We start from the raw sequence: 20,374 nt of genomic DNA on the forward strand, positions 1-20,374 counted from the left end.
CTCACCGGTTTCTAACATGAATAACTGCTTCCCTTTGGTTTTTCTATTGGCCACCTGAGCTCCCAGGCTGCTCAGATCAATGCTTGATTTGTGCGTAGCTAGGGACTGTGAATTTGTTTACCATCATTCTTTGCATTTGTTTGTATATAGTTTACAGTTTATATTCCATTTTAACTGCTTAAGTATTTTTTATTTTATTAAAATATCCATAATATTTAAATTGGCTTAATTGATTATTATCTTATGAACATTTAGGTGATAGCTTTCTAGTTTTTCTCTACATACGTAGTATGAATATTGTACAATGTGAACATGAACTTCATATAGTGTGAACATTTTTGGTGTTAGTAAATGTTAGCTGGATCGTGATTTTTAATGACTGCATCATATGGATGTGACTTACCAGTCTCCAGTGGTTGATATTTAGGTTATTTCCAATTTTTCACTATCATAAATAATGCTATACATATTATACTTACATAAAGTTTGCATTTCATATTATTTGCTTATGATAAACTCAGTTTTGGAATGATTAGGTCAAAGGGCCTAAACATTTTAAAGACTTTTCATACTACATTGCCAAATGGCTTTTGGATAAATTATACATACTTTTGGATAAATTATATATTAGCACTGAATGGTATTTCCTGTTTCATTGTAATCTTACCAGGATTCATATTATTTTGATCATTTAATAAATTAAAACAATATCTAATTAATGTTTTTATTTTTTCTTATTTGATTACATTGTGAGATTGATTTTTCATTTATTTAATGGATATTAAACTTTTTCTTCTGTGAATTGCCTATTTAGATTCCTTATCAATTTTCTGTAATGGCTTTATGTTTTTCTTTTCAATCTGGATGAAGTGTTTAATATTTTAAAAATACTTCCCCCTCAGCAGCCATTTCACTGTGTATTTATTTCAGTTTGTTTTGTGTAGCATCATATTTTGCAATAATGTTTGATGTGCTAACAGTTTGAGTTTTTCCTTGGGTCTATTCTTTGGATTCATATTTCTTCAGTTCATCTTGATTTCTATTTTTTCCTGAAAATAGAAATTTTCCAATTTCATTATGATTTTCAAAAGTTTTAGCAAATAGTTTAGCTATTTTGCATTATACTTACTTATGATTTCTTTTAAAATGACTTTAAATCTGTCATTAAATCCATATAGTTTTATTTTTCTATGTTGGATTAAGTTATCCAGAGATAGTTTGTTCCCTTTCTTCCTCCAAAGAATTATCTCTTTAAATTGATCAATTCTACCATCAGTTGCATTTAAGTGTCTATAGCAGGCAGCATATGCTGCTTAGCAAAGTAAGCAGATGGAACATGCCTGCTATTAGAGCCATAGATGCGTCAGCTAAATTCCCTTTACTTCTTCCATACCTCCTTTATCTAGTTCTCTACTTACCTCTTTAAATGGAATGTCTAAGAAGTAACCAAATAGATGTCTTCAGTTTGAAATTTTCCATTTTTTAAACAGAATCTGAAGCAAACCTTTACATTTGTATTCTGGAATTTTATGGCAGCATAACTACTTCTCAGAACAATGTGGTATTATGAACATTATAATTAGATTAGAAATTGAATTGCTAGAGTTCCTTTCTAAAATATGTGTATTAGTCCATTCATATGCAGTTATGAAGAAATACACGAGACTGGATAATTTATAAAGGAGAGAGGTTTAAATGACTCACAGTTCTGCAGGGCTGGGGAGGCCTCAGGAAACTTACAATCACTGTGGAAGGGGAAGCAAACGCGTCCTTCTTCACATGACGGCAGCAAGGATAAGTGGCAAGCAAAGGGGGCAAAGTCTCTTATAAAACCATCAGATCTCGTGAGAACTCCCTCACTATCATGAGAATAGCATGAGGGTAACCACCCCCATGATTCAATTACCTCCCACTGGGTCTCTCCCACGACATGTGGGGATTATGGGAACTATAATTCAAGTTGAGATTTGGGTGGGAACACAGCCAAACCATATCAATGTGTGTGTGTTTGCATGTGTGTGTGTGGGTGTATTGCCCACACCTCAGGCTTCAAAACCCATTAAATTTGCCACCAAATGAACAATTATTTTTCCCACTTATTGCCTGTACTTTTTCAATGAAGTCTTGACAAAGTGCAAGTTATGAACATTGGGAATGGCACACTAGTGATGGGTGTGCTTGGGTGATTGCAGTTGCCTGCAACCTAGGTTACAACCAACACATAGATACGTGGAAACTGTGGTTGTCCTGCTTGAAACAGTGAAAACTCCCCATCTTTACTAAGATTCCTGATATATTCCTATGTCAAGTACATGCCAAAGATCCTATTTATAATGCTGGAATCTGTGCTGGGCCATTCTCACTCTCCAGAGAGTGAGAAATGTATTTCAGATGCTCTTTTTTGCTGACTATCATTTAGAATAATTTCTCCATCTACAGTTAAAGAAATTTTCTAGGAACTCGACAATGGAGCAAAGATCAAATTCCCAATTATACTGCTTCTGTCTAATTGAGGCCATCACCCAACTGGGTTACAGATTGCTAGAGAGAGCAATTCTTGTTTTACATATATTTGTTTTTCTAATTTTTCTTGCCAATCAATAAAGTTCTTTTGATTCTTTTAATTGAATGGTAAATAGTATACATTGGAGCATATATGCACTATTATTTCTAAAACCTATGTATTCCTATTTTGCCTTCTTAATTTTAATTTTTGGTTCTCAAATATATAGGAAAAAATATGCCAACGCTATTGTTTAACACTTTCTTCCTCATAGCCTAGCCTATTAAGCATGAGGCTAACATTTTCACGCTGCCGTTTTACTTATCAAATCCAAACCCGAACTGCAAAGCAATAGAGTCACCAAGACGGTAAAATATAATCTCTAGGACAGTGGAGCATTATGGGTCAAAGTAGGTGATATTCACAATGGCTCTTCATCATTTGGGCTACAGGAAACTGTGTGGTAAACATTACTTGCTTAGCTTTTCTTATTCAATCTGCAAAGGGAAGGTCAGACTAGGGAGTCTGGAGCTCTCTGACTTACAGAAGTATCTATACAATTTACATAGTAGTGTGTCAGTTGACACAAGCTGGTATTTACATTTACAGTTTAAATGAATAACTTCTATTTCCTATAATGAGCATCTATAGATTAAATGCCACAATATGTTTTACGAACTTTGTTATTATGTATGTTGCAATAGAAGGTTCATCCCTGGAAGATTAAACACTACTTTTAAAAGTTGATGATCTCAGGAGGTCTCTTGCTTCTCCAGGAACGTAACACAGTGATAGAGTTCCTTCAGGTTTAAATTGTTTCCTCACCTGCCCAGTTTCTGAACAGGGCTGTTTGTTTCCTCTGGTTTGGTATGCAAGGGATGTAAATATTATCTAGCATTCTATTTGTTTTCTTCTGAGAACACAACTAGTATACTTCCTTGAGAATTTAAAGTGCATGTAGCAAAAGGAGACTTCTCTCCTACATTTTTTCAAATATAACTCTGATTTGCAGTTTTAACACAGATGGAATCAGAGAATATATGTTTTATTATTTTTCTCTAAAACCACAATCGCCCAGTCTCCAAAAAGGAAGGGCTTCTCTTTTTTTCATCTACTTCACGGCCTCTTTTGCTCTAACTCCAGCTTTGTGGCTAAGTTTTGGTGAGAAGAATCTCATACACAGCTGGGAAAACTGTATGATCTTATTCTTCCAGGTTTGGTTTTTCATTTGTTTGTTTTTGTTTTGAGATGGAGTTTTGCCCTTTTTGCCCAGGCTGGAGTGCAATGGCACAATCTCGGCTCAGTGCAACCTCTGCCTCCCGGGTTCAGGCAACTCTCCTGCCTCAGCCTCCCGTGTAGCTGGGATTACAGGCGCATGCCACCGTGCCCAGCTAATTATATATTTTTAGTGGAGACGGGGTTTCACCATGTTGGGCAGGCTGTTCTTGATCTCCTGACCTTGGGTGATCTGCCCGCCTCGTCCTCCCAAAGTGCTGGGATTATAGGTGGGAGCCCCAGCGCCCAGCCCCAGGCTTAATTTTTAATATGTTAAAGAAATTAAAGATATATTCTTCTGCCAAGGACCATTTTTAAGCATATGATCTTGCTTGGGCATGACAGAGGATGTCTAAATCCTCTCAGCACACCTACTTTATTCTGCGCTGGGTCTTTTATGACTTGGAGTCAAAAGTGGAAGAATGAAGTGAAACACTTTTTTGAGAGGTAAAATTTATTGGTCTATTGTTTGCTAAAAGATTCTTTTCTCAGTAATAAATGCTGGTGGTATTTTCATCTTGAAGACCTGATAAACATAATTCCTCAGTTCATCCCAATAGCTGTTTGGATTTTCATTGGAACTGTGTGTGCTAGGGAAGGTTGTGCACTTGATGTAGGTGGCCCTTCTGTTCTCTTAATTACATGTAGAGCAGCTCTGAAGAAGGAAACATCACTTGGGAGATGTGGGTGAGTCTAGGCCCATTTTACAAATTGGTGATCATTTTTGGTCCCCTAAGAAATGTTTTTATCCTCAAGTTCTTTGAAATGTCAAATCCTACCATGATTTATATTAATATAACACTGTTTTAAGACTTTAAAATTGCCAAGCACAGTGGCTCACATCTGTAATCCCTGAATTTTGGGAACCAAGGCAGGAGGACTGCTCGAGCCCAGGAGTTTGAGGATACAGTGAGCTATAATCATGCCACTGCACAGCAGCTTGGGTGACAGAGCAAGACCCTGTCTCTTAAAAGGAAAAGAAAAAGTAAAACATTCAAAATTACAAAATAAAAATAGAGGAAAAAGAATAGTCAGAAGTAGTGAGTATTTCTAAATTATAGTATTCATTTCTAATACTAGAATATACATTTCTAAATTAGATTAGTGTTAGAAAAACCACACATTTGAGTAATCTTAAGCACCCATACTAATTGTGGCATTCTAGTTTATTTTATGATGTGCTCCTTTACTTGTTCATTACTTGGAAGACCTTTGGTATGATTCGAACACTTTGTTTCCTCCAGAATTAGAGTATTCAAATAGGAACCATTTTGAAGAGCTTATCTGTGTCTGTCTTGGGACATTAGTATAATATCCCAAGAGTAAATATAATATTTACCCTAATATATAGGGTAAATTGCTATATTTTAAATATATATATAAACAATTTTATATATAACAATTAATTTAATACAACAATTTAATTTAATAACAACAATTTAAATATAACAATTTAAATTGTTTAGGGTAAATTGTAAGGGTAAATTTTGTTATATTTTAAAAATACTTTAGTTTGAGAGCACATGTGTCTAGAATATTTACAGTGAGCCATGCCACAGAGGCTGAGTAACCTGACCTTGTGACAGAGTCAAAATTCATATTCACAATTTGTTAATCATGCGGTATAATTCAATTTTTGGCTGCTTTTGGATTTCTGGTTATTTGGAGGCTGTTTGATTGTTACTGATGGCTGCAAATTATAAACTGCTTTCATGCTTGACTATTAATCTGTATATGCACACAAGTGATATAATAAATCATCTATGTCTGGAAGAGATAAAATAATTTCTCCAAGTCTTTTATTTTCTAGGTGGGGCTGTTGACCTGCAAGTGGTTAAATGAGAAGTCAGGAAGGGACTGAGCCAGGACCAAAACCCAGATTCCTGATGTCTGGTCTTCATTCATGTACTCCATTCCTTCGTGGTATAGTCTAATTTCATTTGTTCACTCATCCATCCCTTCATTCCAGTGCTCTTTGTACCCAATCTTGACTATGTGAGTTCAGATCTTACTGTGAATTATTGGCAAACTGAGTGTGAGTTTGCAAAACATTTCTAAAGCCTTGCAGTGACACACCTTTCTATCTCAATACATACAGGCAAAAGGACAGATATTCTTATGTTAAGGTGTAAGTATAAAATGCTAAGCTTTTTTCCCTAGAAATTCAGCAAAAAGATACAGGACACCTTTGGCAGCCCTGGGAACAGGCCACGTCATTCTGCTCAGCTATGAGGCCCATAGGCCGGGCCTTTCTTGAATGTCTCCTGACCCAAAGGGCAGCATGGCTCAGTGCCAGCTGATCTCTGCTCCTCCAAGGGTAATTCCCCAGCTTGGGGCAAAGTGGAGGGGAGGCCAGCTTCAAAGCCTCCTTTGGCTTGTGGAAAAGCACAGTCTGGAGTGGGACAGCTGCCAAGTTCACCATATGAACGTTCATTTTGTTTGGCTTATAGTCAAGCAACAGCAAAAAAAAAAAAAAAAAAAAAAAAGCCCACAACAGCTTGGGAGTGAGTAATGGGTTACCCTGGCTCTTGGAGTTTGTCATCAGACAGGGAGAGATCTGGCCTGGAGTGCTCCAGGGGAGGCCATAGGGTTCTCAGTTGTGGATTTGTTTTCCAAGCCAACTTGTGACCCTGAACATGGATGCTTTATTGATTCCTATCTGCAATAGATCTAAGGGAATGGTTTTAAACAGGCCCTTGATTCCTTCCTTTGTGCTACTGAAAGATCACTTAATTAATATTCAACTGCAGTGTTACAGGCTGGCCATCTCCTCTGTGGGCTAGAATGGACTGAAATTTGCAATGGCAGAATAGGTCAGGATGTTATTATTATTATTAATTTCATTACTGATAGCAGCAGTGGCAACTGCAGTAGCAATAGTATTAAAGAAAACACACGGTAGTGACAAGTGAAGGATGCCACGGAAGAGACTCCATCTAGCACTGCACAAAACCACGAGGCTCTGTATTTTCAGCCACTGCAACCCAGGTGATCTCTCAGCTGGCTTGCTTTTGCTGCTCCCTTTAAGGAAACCTGGCCTGGTGTTAACTCCAAGCTGCCCATCTTCTCCTATACTCCCTCACAATGCAAATTTAAACTTAGGGTAAAAAAAATTGCCTTCTTAAAACAAATGTGGATTTGAGAGGTGCTCACACATGGCTGAGGCAAGATAGTTGAAATCTAAACTTCGGTTTGTTTATTTATTTATTTGCAGAAAGGAAAGAAGTCGGGTTTTAAACATGCTGACATTCTGTACTAACTCTTAAGCTAAGATAATGAGGTCTGGAGAGGTCTATTATGAGAAGGGTAGGAGTTAGAAGCTCCCAAACCATGACTCTAAAGAAAGAGAATTCCTTCTGAAAGAGACTTTGTATGCTTTGAGGAAACAATGAAATCCGAAACAGAATGTGTGAATGTGTAAAGAAGTTAAAGGAGTAGAATGAAGGAGAGGAGTGGCTTCTCTTAGCTCTTTTTGAATACCAGGAAAGAGGAACTTTTTCAGACATTTTTGTGACTAGGGTAAAATATGGGAAAACCATAATTTGGGATAGATTTGGTCCCAAGTAGGAAAGACTGTTTCCATAGTGTCCAGGTGGTTAAATGAAATCTCTCTGGTATCAGCATGGAAATAACAGTAAAGGTAGACTTGCAAGGCAAGTCTTCCTAGTGAAATCCTCCCTTCTTTTCCACCCACATCCTCCTCTGTATTCCTAGAGCATCTTTGGTGTACCTCACTTATTAGAGGATATTATACTTAATTACAGTCATATAGTACGATGTTGAGAGCATGCTCTGCAGTCTCACAGTCTGGGTTCAAATTCCAGTTGTGACTTTCAGGTGTTGATTTCTAAAGACCATTGCCTACTAAAGGGAGTCAGAATTCCTTGGGGGAAGTGGTCAATTCCAGGTGAGGAGTATATAAATATGCTTCTGGAATACACTATTGTGCTGGAAAGCAAGACACGCTCAGAAAATCATGAAGCAATGACCAGTGGGTAAGGAACTGTCTTGGGCTCCCTTGGGTTAAATTTGGGAAACATTTAAGCATTAAAATAATAACACTGATGAATTATAATATATTGATTTTTTGTTTGTTTGTTGTTTTTTTTGTTTTGTTTTGAGATGGAGTCTTGCTCTGTTGCTAGGCTGGAGTGCAGTGGTGTAATCTTGACTCACTGCAACCTTTGCCTTCTGGGTTCAAGCGATTCTCCTGCCTCAGCCTCCCGAGTACCTGGGACTACAGGTGCCCACCACCATGCCCAGCTAATTTTTGTATTTTTAGTAGAGACAGGATTTCACCATGTTGGCCAGGATGGTCTCTATGTCTTCACCTCATGATCCACCTGCCTCGGCCTCCCAAAGTGCTGGGATTACAGGCGTGAGCCACCGTGCCCGGCTGGAAGCATGATTTTTAAACATCTACAACATGACTGTATATTATATAATTTCATCATATACAGTATACATACATATTCATAAATGTATACATAAAATCTAATTTCTTCCTAGTTTGAGCCTTAAAAATAAATTTAAGAGGTACAAGTGCCATTCCATTACATGAATATATTGTGTAGTGGTGAATTCTGGACTTTTAGGGTAGCTATCACCCTCTAGTTTGAGTCTTTATGAAGCAAAATAAGAGAGAAAGAGAGAAGGAGAGAGAGAGAAAGAGCGAGGAAGAGAGACAGAGAGAGAGAATTACCATTGGTGACTACAAGAATATTACCACAATAGTAAATTCCCTGCATTAATGTACACTTCAACAGAGAGAGAAAACCAAGCTCAGAGAAGTTAGGACTATGATGTGGCCCAGAGAGCAGAAAACTAGAAAAGAATACCAGGTGTCTGGGTCTACAACTAGGTCACACTGCCTTGCTACAGTTCCTGGAGTGTGATGGCTTTTGCGCTTCGTTTCCAGGTCTTTTTCAGTGCATGGAATAGAAATGCTGCCCTACTTTTTCTCCAAACCTGAGAACATTGAGCAGAGTCCATAGTTAAAATTAATAAAATTCAGAAATTAATTCTTATTGAAAATGCGATGATGAGAGTAATGAGATTTTGATTTTGAATTGTATAAAGGAGTAGCCCTTATGAATTATAATACTTGCATTTACTATTCCTCAAAGGAAGGAAAATCACCGTTTTACAGTCTTCCAAGACAATTTTAACTTAAATCTCTGTTTTCTTGCTGTTTGTAATAATGACCTTTCTCCTCAAGGTTTGTAATCAGTGAGTAATAGAATAGAGGAACAAAGAGTCATGTTCTAATAATTAATGCAGTGTGTAGAATCCCTTTAAGCCTGTTGCTCCCGGTTCTCCTAAGAGGGAAATGTCCCTGGCATCTCTTAAAAGAATTATGTGTTCCAATCTGGCTAGACATCCAATGTTCTTTCCTATGAGCCCTAATTTTTATTTTCTAATACACTAGTATTTTCTAAGAAAATCTAATAAAAATCATGAAAGAGTAAATAAGAAATGGAATGATCATTTCATATGAAAGAATGTACCTACCATGAGTATTTTAATGAAAGGAAATGTGCCTTCCAAATCCCAGGAGTTTCTGAGAATGTGAACCATCGTCCATGGTCTGTCTTTGGGATCTGGACAACCTGAGAGCTCCCAAGACTGAGAACCTATCATTACTAATTACACAGATGAAATATATATTCCTCTTAACTTTGCAACACAATGACAACCACAAACTCCTTTTTCAGCTCCTAAATACAGCCTCCTTAATATAGCACAGTAAGGAAAACTATATAAGTAGACCAGTTAGGTCACAGGCTAATTCCATTACCTTAATTGCTTCCCCATTGTATATTGAATACCGAACTTATATATGGACTTTATTAAATACTAGGCACTGTTTAAAGCATTCCCACACTTCAACTCTTTTTAATGTAACAGAAGAGGCTAAGTAACTTGCCTAAGTTCACATGGAGCCAGGATTCACACTCAGGAAGTCTAGCTCCAGATTTCATGCTCTTAATTGTTACTCAATATCAGAGTGAAGTTCTGTGGCTTTGGTGTCTCCTTCTTTTCTTTCTTTCTTTCTTTCTTTTTTTTTTTTTGAGATGGAATTTCGCTCTTGTTGCCCAGGCTGGAGTGCAATGGTGCAGTCTCAGCTCACCGCAACCCCCACCTCCCGGGTTCAAGCGATCTTCCTGCCTCTGCCTCCTGAGTATCTGGGATTAGAGGCATGTGCCACCACACCTGGCTAATTTTGTATTTTTAGTAGAGACGGGGTTTCTCCATGTTGGTCAGGCTGATCTCAAACTCCTGACATCAGGTGATCCGCCTGCCTCGGCCTCCCAAAGTGCTGGGATTACAGGCGTGAGCCCCTGCGCTTGGCTTTGGTGTCTCTTTCTAACCTTGATTTCCACTACATTCCTCAAAGACCTAATGCTGCACCCATATGGATTTACTGATTCTGGCCCACATGGATCCTATCACTGGGTCTGGACATATTGTTACTACTTAAAAGGTTAGGCCTTCTTGCTTCTCTATACACATTTGCACACACATTGCCCCATCAAAGAGCTACTCTTTCTTTAGAGCTCAGATAAAGTCCTATCTTTTCTGAGAATTCCCAGATTCTTTAGACAACATTAAGTATTCCTTTCCTACACTCTGGAAGTATTACTGTTAGAACCACTGTCATTGCCCCTGTTGGAATTGGTTATATTTCCGTCTTTCTTAGTAAATGGAATAAGTGGTGTGCTCCTAGAGGGGCAAGATCCTTTCTTTTCTACCTCTGTAGCCCACTCAGCACCAAACACACAGTAAACATTTGCTATAGCACTGAATTGAAGGCAAATATGATGGTTATTGATGTATGAATGTTCAGTACATATATGTTCCCATTTCCTGTGTAGACTCTCTATGTGCATGTAGCCATTTGCCTATGGTTATGTTTAGTCACTATTCTGGATATATGTGCTTTTCACAACAAGGGAGGACTGCAGAGCAAATACTAAATACAATCTCATGTCCAGTGTGGAGGCTAAGGAGTGTTCCATAGATCATCACTTTTGTCTTAGCACAACTACTGAAATAATGAAAAAATTAAATGATTCTTGGGGAATCCTGTAGTGCCTTGCTCATACTGACCATTGTTGTTTCCTTTGGCTACCTTTGACAGTTGTGTAAATGTCAGATTTCCCCTTGTGAGCTCCTTGGAAATGACTGAGTCTTTCTTTGTAATCACTCTGCCTAATAAATATGTAATGCTGATGAATGTCAAGATGGTATCATAAAACATTGAAACATTGTGTCTATGAAAATATTTATATTTGTTGAATGAATGAATTCATAAATGCACACCCCAGGCAAGGACTGGGAGATTATCTTATTCTAACTCATTATTTCATCGCTGCAGCATCTGATGCCAAAGAGGTAAGGTCTTGCCATTGGTCCCAAGGCTGACTAGTGATGGAACTGGGATTCCAATACAAGCATTTTGCCTCATTGCCCTTGGCACTTGTTTTTATCTACATGGTAAGTTTTGGGGTTGGGAAGGAAATGAAGTTTTCTTTTAAAATAATTATATAGACTAACCTACTCAGTCAAGGAACTATGTGATGGAGTTTTCTAGATAGTCCCTTCCCCTCACCAAAAAAAAAAAAAAAAAAAAAAAAAAAAAATCAACTTTTTTTCAGTTTATTACCTAAAAACTTAGGGAAATGAGTACATTTCCCTGCCTAGGTAGGATATCCTGAACATAATTGAATCTTTCTTCAATAATTTAAAATCTCACAATGCTTTGGGTTTATATCAGAAATCCTTGTTACCACAGTGTAATGGAATTGATTTAGGAAGTTGGGCTAATTATTTTACCTCATGGCACATTTTAAAGATTAAAAACAATCATAGGTCCTAGTTGTTTTGTCCCCACTTGTTATCCCTACAGGCTGAGAATGTGATGGTGGCAGAGAATGGAGATATGGTAGAGGAAGAATCATTTAATTCAAGATTTTAATTAGTTGGGTTCCAGCTAGTTTAAATTTGGTGGTCTGGGGCAGGGGGCGTGGCTTGGAGCCAGTCTCATTCTGTTGCCCAGGCTGGAGTGCAGTGGCTCGATCTCAGCTCACTGTAACCTTTGTCTCCTGGGTTCAAGTGATTCTCCTGCGTCAGCCTCCCAATTAGTTGGGATTACAGGCATGCACTACCACACCCAGCTAATTTTTTTTTTGTATTTTTAGTAGATATGGGGTCTCACCATGTTGCCCCGGCTGGTCTCGAACACCTGAGCTTAGGCAATCCACACACCTCAGCCTCCCAAAGTGCTAGGATTACAGGTGTGTGCCACCGTGCCCAGCCAAATTTTTTTTCTATAATTTATGTATTACAGAGTAATCCCAGATACAGATGCATGTGAAGTAAAATAAATATATGTGAAATTTGGAGTAGAAAGAACAGAGATTTTGGAGTCAGACAGCCGGGGCTTTGAATACCAGCTTCACACTGTCTGTGAGACAGAGAACTGGTTTTCTAATTTCTCTGAATGTTGTTTTCTTTCATACAAGATGGAGATAATTATAAGAAGCTTGTAGATGCAGATGAAGTAATATGCTCAGTTCACACTAGGAATTCTGTAAGTTTTGGTTCTTCAAATCCTCCACCCCTTGTCTTCCCAGTAAAAGATAAGGTAGTTTTACGATGTAATGCCATATACTGTAAATAATAGGAGTAATATAATGTTGATTTTCTATAGAACTGATTGCTCAACTAGAGTGCTCCCTAAATTAATATTGCATTTTTTTTATTTTTAAGGGAATTACAGAGACTTTTAGACATTTGTAGAATTAAGACGAAATGTTAATAGTATATATTCTTTTGGTTCCATTAATATTGTCATTCTTGACTGAAAATGATGAATCTAACAAAATGGGAGATATTGAACAAAATTAATTCTACTTAACTTTTCTTTAGCAGACTTGAGGAGCTGCCCTTGGGGGCATGTGTGAGCTGCTAGCAGAAGCTTCAAAGCTGGATGAAATGAAGAGTGATACATATTTTTACTACCAGGCACAACCATCCCATCTTGCTGTGACCCTCCATGGGTTGCCTCTCTCTGGAAAGGTGTTAAAGGGGCAGGATTCCAGCTCGAGGGTGAAAGAGAGTCATTGGCGCCTAATCCATCCTGGAACAGCCACGTGGAATTTCTCTGTGGGGGAGAGAGGAGTCCAGTTTCTATGACGATCACAGCTGCTCTGCCAAGACTGCCAGTCAGGATGCCGGCACTGCTAATTGCTATGCGGACATCCGTTCATTAGACTTTGACCTAGAATTACTGTTGTCTTTCACAAGGTAGGCAATGAATCATTGTGTTTGGCCCTTGCTTCGTCTCCTTCAGCCTAGGTTTGATTTGGATCAGAAATGCAATCTCTGCAGGTCATTACCTATCTTAGGAATGTTCCTAAAGTGCATCTTTTACAAAAGGCTAGGGTTTTATTAGAAAACAGAATATTAGTTACCAGTCTAAGGGCTTAGAGGGAGCTGGTTGTAATCCAGCTCTGCCACTCTGTGGTTCTGTGATCTTGGGCAAGTTGCTTGGCTCCTCTAAGCCAGTTATCTCATCAGTAAAATGGGGATAGCAATATATGTATTCTCAGGGGATTGCTATGAGGTATGAGCAGGGATGAGTTGGAAAAAGTCTCTGATGCCTGTGTTGGCAACCGGAATGAGGAGGGGAAACTGGTTGGAGTGATACCTAGATAACTGGCACTCAAGATCCACTCGTGGCCAGCCACCATTTACATCACTTGGCTCTCTCCATTAATGTTGCATCCTTAGTAATTCAGTTTACTTCTCTTCATCCTTTATCCTAACCTGTGAAGAAACCTGTGACAATCAAACAGCAATGTCAATTCAAAACAAGTTTTGTTAGTTCTCTCAGTAACCAACAAAAAGTGTTCATTTTGTTTTTGTAGAACTCCTATTTTAGATTTCAACCTTACTCCTAGAATTCTAGAGAGAGAGCTACAGATGTGGAGTGCTTTACTTTGGTTATGGAGTTGGAATACGGTAGGAGGAGGTAAATTCAGGTGTGTCCTATTTAAAGAAGTAAAACCAATGACTAAGAATAAACTTTTGGGGGGGCTTCTAATAATATATGCCAGACACTGTGGACATAGAGACAGTTATAAAAACTGGAGTCTTCATGATGAGGAAACATGCCCGTCTAAGTCTATCAAGGTCACCTAAGATTTGCAAAGAAGTGGGTCAGGTTTAAATCCCAGCTTCTCTACTTACCAGCTCTCTGATGTGAACTTCTCCCATGTTTGTTACCTGCAAAATTAGATGACACCTGTAGAGTGCTTAGCACAGGGTCTGGGACTCCAGGTAAACAATATTTTCTTATCCACATACCAAATATAAATATTGTTATTAGATTCATATATGAAGCCACTGGAAATGAGTGCTAGAGTTCCTCCAGGGAACTTTTAAGAGTGAGCTGAGAATTCAGCACCACTAACCTGTGGACCATTTCTGAAGGGGCAGTGTGATAGCAGAACAATTTCCAAGTGGAATTTTGTTGATGTTGAAAAAGCAATTGGACGTGAACATAGAAAAAAACTTTGGAAATTTCTATATTTTAAAAATGTAGTGCAAATACCCAAAGGAAGTTTAATTTTTTTGCTGAAGTTATATTCTGACTTTAAATGAAATGAGTTAATTTTCATTGTGTCCATCATTGTACCCCTGATGCTGGAGCCAACATTGCCATGACTCGCTGGAAGCAGCTGTACAAGTGGAGGGATTGAGCCTTGTGTTGCTAACTGTTGCAACTTGTGATTTTTTTTCTCTGTGAACATGGATCTCCTCTAAACATGAGTATTTTATTTTGCCATAATACTATATCTACCTAAATGTCGAATGTATTTTTTTCTCTAGCTGCTTCAAAAACAATTTTCAATCTCCCCATACCCCTTTTCTTCTGGTGCTGTTCTCTGCCACTTATGCAAGGGACCAGAGCACAGATCCTAAGAGTGCCAGGAACAGGCAACAAAGTCTCAACATGTTCCTGGTGTGGGAGGAGATTCTATGGGTGAGTTGTCTGCCACATCTGGGGGAGGCCTGGATGATGAAAGATGGCAGCTGTGATGGTGAGAGAGGAGCCAGCTTCTGGGAGGCAGGGGCAGGCTTCTCTCTTACTCCTTCCACCTCTATCCAAATACCATTTGTGTGAATCAGCTGCCACTTGGCTTTAAGGGACGTCGCTGCCAGATGCTCCCGTTCCCCCTTCTTGAAGCAACAGCCACCGCCCTTCTGACCCCTCCACATGCAGTAGAAGTCTTCTAGGGCCACTTAATGGTCATGGGGTGCAAGCATAGCAGCAGGCTTTTTTCTTCCACAGAATGTGTACAGGAGTTTCATAGTGACAATGAAGGAATTGGAGCAGTCCCTGGTTGCGTCAGTGAGCATCTTTGCTGGCACTCTGTCTAACTTTGTTGAGCACTTCATGTGCGTGGGACTCTGTGCTAAATGCGTTATGTGCAACATCTCATTTATCCTCACAGCAACCCTGTGAAATGGCTACTGGGCATCTCTGGGCTTCGCAGCTGTGGCAAAGGGGAAAGGAATTCAAACTCCAGGTCCACTGTGCTGTATGACTTCCCTTTATAAACAATTACTCCAGAATGGGAGGTCCTGGAAGATCCTGCTGTTTGTAGGTCTGAATACGGAGGTTGTAGAAGACCCTGAAGAGTCCTGAGATTAGGGTCTCTTCCCAGCTATTGGAAGTGTGAAAGTTGTCAAAGTAATCATCTTCATTTTTCTTTAAGTACCTCTTATCTCCCTGAATACACACATTGTTTACTGTGGCTCCCATACTGCAATGCCCTTTTCCTGAATAAGCACCACTTTCTTTTAGAGAGGCTTTCTCTGTTGGTTATTTAGGTTGACAGAGGGCAACAGCAGTGATACAGAGGAGCCTCTGAGGCACCTGGATTTCCCTTAGAACTCTCCCATTCTCTCTGGGGAAACAGCCAGTGAGGACACCAGGTCAGAAATGACAGAAAGCCTCCTGCAATGGCTGAGCAAGTAGCCCTCAATTCTGGCACTTGCTGCAGCCAATACTTCCATGTCTTTCCTTGTGGCTACGGCTGGTTGCTCCAGGGTGCTCTGCCTCATCCATCTGATATTGCCCTAAATATTTCTTGAATGGCACCTTAGTGTATGGACTCCATCTTATTGTTCTGTCGGTACCTGAGTCGTGGCAGTGACTCAGCTGGCCCATGGTACTGCCCTCTGACTGCTGTGCCTTGCTCATAATGCTTCTCATAACCTGAATTAGTGCCCAAGAGAGCCTCCATTGGCACATGTTTGCAGGATTTTCCATTCTATACAATCTTCCACTGTCCCTTTCCTCTTCCTCATATGCCATTTTGAAGCAACTTGGAAATTCTAGTGAGCTTTCTAGAAAGCTATAAACTTGGTATCTCTGTCCAGGTTCCCCTCATCTGTCTTACCCTTGTGGCTGCCCTCCTGATGGTTAAACTAGATTCACAAGATATTGAGATGCATGAACTGCAATATATCATTTGGGATTTTTTTTGTTGCAATCAGTGGAAACTATTCCTGGCTAACTTAACACAATGAAAAGGAGACAGATGGAGGGAAGGAGGGAGGAAGAGAGAGAAAGAGTGAGAAACAGAATCAACCCCAACAATTTCCTATTCTTCTGTCATTCTACCCAATATTTAATTTTTAGGAAACAGATCGGTCTAGCTTGATCCATGTGTCCTTGATAGGAAACTTTTGCTGACTATCCCACCAAGACTGCATGCCACGGGGATAGGACATGGCCTAAAGGAGCCATTAGAAGAAGGGAAAGTGAGTGCTACACAGGGAACAACAAACACCCACCAAAGGAAAGCAGAGGTTCCTTGAGACCTCCTAAAGCCTCTCTAGACGTCACCGTGAAGCCTTCTCTTAGATTTAGTTTCTTCACAGCCTAGAGTTCAACTTGGGTCATGAAAATAATTTTCTCTAACACAAAAGTTTCTCATGAATCATAGTTTTAACTCAAATTTTAACGAGGCCAGACATTTGTTTTTATGTATTTATTTATTTTTATTTTTAACTTTTATTTTAAGTTCAGGTTTACATGTGCAGGTTTGTTATATAGGTAAACTCATGTCACGGGGGTTTGCTGTATGGATTATATTTCATTATCCAGGTTCTAAGCCTAGTACCCATTAGTTATTTTTCCTGATCCTCTCCCTTCTCCCACTGTCTACACTTTGATAGGCCCCAGTGTCTGTTGTTCCCCTGTACGTGTTCATGTGTTCTCATCATTTAGCTCCCATTTATAAGTGAGAACATGTGGTATTTCGTTTCCTGTTTCTGTGTTAGTTTACTAACGATAATGGCCTCCAGCTTCATCCATGTTCCTGCAATGGACATGATCTTGTTCTTTTTTTACAGCTGCATAGTACTCCATGGTGTATATGTACCATGTTTTCTTTATCCAGTGTCTCATCGATGGGCATTTAAGTTTATTCCGTATCTTTGCTATTGTGAATAGTGCTGCAGTGAACATACATGTGCATGTGTCTTTATGATAGAACAATTTGTATTCCTTTGGGTATATACCCAGTAATGAGATTGCTGGGTTGAATGGCATTTCTGTTTTTAGCTCTTTGAGGAATTCCCACACTGTTTTCCACAATGGTTGGACTAATTTACACTTCCACCAACAGTGTATAAGCGTTTCTTTTATTCCACAACCTCACCAGCACATGATATTGTTTGATTTTTTAACAGTAGCCATTCTGACTAGTGTGAGATAGTATCTCATTGTAGTTTTGGTCTGCATTTTTTAATGATTGGTGATGTTGAGCTTTTTTCATATGTTTATTGATCGCATTTATGTCTTCTTTTGAAAGGTGTCTGTTCATGTCCTTTGCCCACTTTTTAATGGAGTTGTGGAACTGTACGGTGGCATCTGTGTTCTGTGAAGAGTCTAGAAGAAGAAGGACTTTTAAGAATCTGTGCACTTCAGGGCCACATGCAGAGGATTTTTGTATATCCTGTTAGTTTAGATAGTATTAAAATGTTTAGACTGACATACTTAAGGCTGAGCCTCTATACCTCTCTTAAGTGTCCATGCACATTCATTTGCATTAGTACTTTTGCATGGGGGCAGGTATGGCCTTGTGCTAAGAAACTATTAGACAACTGCCCTTCCTGAAGTCTCCAAGGATCTTGGCTATAGGTCTCTCCATCTCTGTTTTTATGAAGGCCCCTGTTTTCCCAAGCTAATTATAAAAAGGTCTCTTTAACAGCTTTTTTCCCCAGCTTTCTTCATCTGAGAAGGCAAGTACAGCAAGGTCTTATGTGCTCTATGTGTTGTCTCCTCTGAGGTAGCTATGGAATCTTGTTCTAACACATTTCATTAGAAAGTGAAATTTAGGCCGGGTGTTATTATACGTGGCTCACACCTGCAATCCCAGCACTTTGAGAGGCCAAGGCAGGTGGAGTGCTTGAGTCCAGGAGTTCAAGACCAGCCTGGGCAACATGGCAGAACCCCATCTCTATATAAAACACAAAAAATTAGCTGGGACTGGTGGTATGTGCCGGTATCCCAGCTACTTGGGAGGCTGCAGTGGGAAGATCACTTGAGCCCAGGAGTTAGAGGCTACGGTAAGCCGTGATTGCACCACTGCACTCCAGCCCAGGTGACAGAGTGAGACCCTGTCTCAAAAACAAAAAGAAAGTGGAATTAAGCATAAATTTTAGATTCTACTAAGGGTCCTCATTAGTGAGATGTCACCCTACGCCTCATTGTAGGGTGGTTTCACCTAACAGGCATGAGCTTTAGGGCAGCCTCCTTGGGAGGCTCTAGGTTCTTTCATGGACCTTTTACAGTCCATCCCTCTCTATCTTTCTGGCCATTTTCAACTGTTAGTTTCACATAAGTCTCTCTCTTCACTTCATACATCAACATTTTGGCCCCTCCACAAACCTGACTGATCTCTGACTCTGTGTGTGTCCTTGACCTTCTGACTTTTTGTGTGTGCTGTTCTAATAATACCAATCTACCTACTCTCCCCTGCAGGTGAATACCTTCTTGCACCCCCTGCTTTCTCCCTCCTTGTGATGGTTAATATTGAGGGGCAACTTGATTGGATTGAAGCATGCAAAGTATTGTTCCTGGGTGTGTCTGTGAGGGTGTTGCCAAAAGAGATTAACATTTGAGTCAGTGGACTGGGAGAGGCCGACCCGCCCTCAATCTGGGTGGACACCATCTAATCAGCCATCAGTGTAGCTAGAATAAAGCAGGCAGAAGAAGATGGAAGAACAGACTTGCTGAATCTTCCTGCCTTCATCTTTCTCCCTTGCTAGATGCTTCCTGACCTCAAACATCAGACTCCAAGTTCTTCAGCTTTTGGACTTTTGGATTTAAACCAGTGGTTTGCCAGGTGCTCCCAGGTCTTCAGCTATAGACTAAAGACCGCACTGTTGGCTTCCCTACTTTTGAGGTTTTGAGACTCAGGCTGATCCACCACTGGCTTCCTTGCTCCTCAACTTGCGGATGGCCTGTCCTGGGATTTACTTTGTGATTGTGTGAGTTAATTTTCTTTAATAAACTCCCTTTCATATATACATATATCCTATTAATTCTGTCCCTCTAGAGAACCCTAATACACTCCTTCTCTCCATCCCAGGCAGCAGGTCCTTCCCTCCCTCTGTGCCTCTGTAGCAATCTGAGTCCACCTCTACCCTGCCACTCCTTTGCTTATAATCATGCTTTTGGGCTGTCTTCCCTACTAATGAACCTTGGCACATAGCACGTGATCAGTAAATTTCAGTGCCCATAATGAGAAGTTGTTTAGGGAAAATATCATCAGCATAAATTCCTAGAGGTTCTGAAGGATCCAAGTCAATTATCAGAACCTAAAACTATTAACAGCAGTGCTTTGAACTGAGATGCCTTGATTATGAAGGGCTTGGGGTTTCCTGTGTTAATTTTTTTTTCTGGTAATAAGTAGCATTTATTAAGAGCTCTGTTGGTTTATACCATATTAAATGAGTCTCTTGTCTGATCTGTGCTTGGAGGCCAAGAAACTAATGGAAACAAGCTCTAGCTGTTGGTACCATAAAGGTCATAATGATTATGCTAAAATTACAGTGTACTATTAAAGAAAGTGAACAACATATTGTGATTGTACTTCTCACTTTGCTGTTGGAGCTAACCCATCACTTTGTGGTTTACTACTGTGCTCTATGAAAGGAAAGAGAGCCCCTAAAAACTTGTTAGACAGAGACATCTCAAAGCATGAAACTGCAGAGAGCCTCTGAGTTAAATTTTGAAAACTGCTTCTTGAAATTTATCAGGAAACCTTAGCTTTAGATGGAAAATTTCAGTATCCTCAAAAAGGAAGGAGAGAGAGCTAGTTTAGGGATTTACTACAGCAAAAGGGAATTCAGAGTCCTGTTTTGTTGTTGTTAATCTCTGATTCTAACATTTCTAAATATGACCTTTGGAAAATATTTTGTTGTCCTCATTTTAAAATGTAACCACTTTGAAAACACTAAAACTATACCATTTAAAAAATGTTATGCAAACTAAAAATGCATTTATACTTT

The 20,374-nt window shown here is 39.4% G+C and overlaps 1 long non-coding RNA gene across 1 annotated transcript in view; it reads right to left on the reverse strand.

Annotated features, from left to right (window-relative positions):
* Nucleotides 1-12,518: 12,518 nt before the first annotated feature.
* Nucleotides 12,519-20,374, reverse strand: part of LOC130541681 (uncharacterized) — a 29,877-nt gene continuing 22,021 nt past the window's right edge. Inside the window, exons 2-3 of the long non-coding RNA XR_008955763.1 lie at nt 13,491-13,621; nt 12,519-12,944 (exon numbers count right to left, since the gene is read on the reverse strand). This is a non-coding gene — a long non-coding RNA (uncharacterized LOC130541681). The remainder of the gene's footprint in view (nt 12,945-13,490; nt 13,622-20,374) is intronic.

This window comes from Pan paniscus, chromosome 1, assembly GCF_029289425.2.
Source record: "Pan paniscus chromosome 1, NHGRI_mPanPan1-v2.0_pri, whole genome shotgun sequence".
In the NCBI taxonomy this organism is placed as follows: Eukaryota; Metazoa; Chordata; class Mammalia; order Primates; family Hominidae; genus Pan; species Pan paniscus.